The following is a 2044-nucleotide window of genomic DNA, read 5'->3' on the forward strand; positions in this document are numbered from 1 at the left end:
GCCCCCGGAGCTTTTAACCACTCCACCACAGACAGTCCCTGGTCCTGTGCCCCGGTGTGCAGTGACCCGGCTGCGATAATTACTAAGTGGTGAGGAGGCAGGGCAGGCAGAGCGCAGGACCTCCTCAGAGGAGAAGCAGTTTGTCTCTAAAGAGGAGTGCAGTGTTAGCTACAGGGGAAGGAGCGCTTGAACATTCTGCCCCAGGAGCTGGGAGCAAGGTGTTGGCAACGTTCTTAGACGAACTGGCAGTGCCTTTCATTCAAACCCACCTGGGCCCAAGATGTCTTTTCTCTCACCACATCCCTAACTGTGGCTGCAGGGCCCTGTCAAAGTGCAGGACCGTTACTAGCAGGTACGGGTGTTGTTTCAGGCCCTCGCCCTCACCTGCTCTTTCCTCCTTCACCCCTACACACCAGGTTCTCTGGGCTGCTGTACAAACCAACACCCAAGCCCATCGCCCTCGGGTTGATTGCAACACAGAGGGACCTTATAGTACAGAGTAGAACTGCCCCCAAAGGTTTCTAAAGCTGTCATCTATACATCCCACATCGTGACTGATGGGTTTGAGACCCTGACTTTTCTGTTTGCAGCTGAGCACGTGCCCTGTGTACCACCAGGGTTCCTTTTGCTGTCCCACAGGCCCGAGTATTTCATATGCAAAGGCCTGCCTGGAGTCCCCCAGGGACTGACCTCCCTCGGCATTAATGGTATGTGTCCCTGTCCCGGGCTCACTGGCCAGGCACCACATGCAGGACTCTGCCGCTCTTGCGTCCCCTGCTGCACCTGGCAGGCGTCGTGAGACACCAGACTCCCAGTGCGGCCAGGTAGGGCCTCGGAAAGGATCGGAATCCTTGAGCATTTTAGCTTGCGAAACTGGAGTACTGACTTGGGATCAAGACACATGGGGCATCACTTGGCATTGTCACTGCCTCTCACTGTACTCGGGGTCCTCCCCTTCTGAGCTCAGCCTCTTGAGCCGCATAACGAGGGATTCGACTGGACACTCCAGGGCTCCCGCAGGGCTAAGGGTCCCTGGGAGTCTTTGGGGTAAGGAGAATGGTAGGAGATGCTGCATTCAGCAACTGGTCGTGTTGTGGTCAGTATGGGTGCTAGGCAGTCAGCCTGACCTCCAGGCTCTCGCTAACCAGAGGGAGGTCCAACCCGCAAGGGCTTTGGGACCTGGGGTCCAGAGGCCTGGCCACATCGGTACAGAAACATCTCCCAAGGAGCAGAAAATGCGTGCATCACCCATCCCCTGCAATAGGAGTCCCTGGGGGGTGCGGATGGCTAACTCACTCCCCTGCTAGCCAAACAGCTGGAGTCCAGTCTCCCAGCAGCGCCTTGGAAGGAAGGCCTGGTTGGTGATCGACTTTAGAAAATTAGCCACTGAGAACCTTATGGGGCTCAGTGCTCCTCGGACACACACCAGTTAGAATCGACTTCACAGCAACTGCATTTCTTTTCTCTGTCCTTACTCGCCGCCCTCCGCCTCTTCCTGAAATCTTGAGAACGAGCCTCCCTCCGACTCCTTGCACCAGCAGGGCTCTGGGCTTTGTTCTAGCATTTATCGTCTTGACCCGCTTTTATGAGGTCTCTCTCAGGTCCCCGGCAGCTCATCTAATTCCTTGTATGTATCTCTGTGTCCCCAGTGCCTAGCGAGGGGGCGAGCAAGTGCACTATGAATGTTTGTTAAAGGGATAAAAGAAAGGGTTTTTTTGCATTGGCCTTTAGATTGCTGCCTGGGTCTTTTGCTCCAGCCGGAAGGCATTTATGCTGATGAGTGTTGATCTTGCCTTTCCACCTCAAAGTGTTAACTCCTTTAGGAGGGGAGCTTTGACTTAATTCTTTGGACTCTTGCACAGCCTCTCACCCATCCCGGCCCGAAGAAGTGCTCAGTATCAACGTCCTTCAACGAATGGAGTGGAATACCGCAGATAACCTTTTGGACTCCAGGGGCAACTGGTTTGATGGGGGTGCAGGGAGGGCATGCCTTAATTACCCCATTTTTTATTAGCTTGGGGACCCAACCTAACTGAATGATAAG

General features: G+C 54.5%; 1 protein-coding gene across 2 annotated transcripts in view; it reads left to right on the top strand.

Moving 5' to 3' along the window:
- The window catches only part of KCND3 (potassium voltage-gated channel subfamily D member 3), a 275738-nt gene that overhangs the window by 117900 nt on the left and 155794 nt on the right, over positions 1–2044 (top strand). The window lies entirely within an intron of this gene.

The sequence above is a fragment of the Echinops telfairi genome, unplaced genomic scaffold (assembly GCF_000313985.2).
Source record: "Echinops telfairi isolate 266 unplaced genomic scaffold, ASM31398v2 ScPeMD7_443;HRSCAF=831, whole genome shotgun sequence".
Lineage (NCBI taxonomy): Eukaryota > Metazoa > Chordata > Mammalia > Afrosoricida > Tenrecidae > Echinops > Echinops telfairi.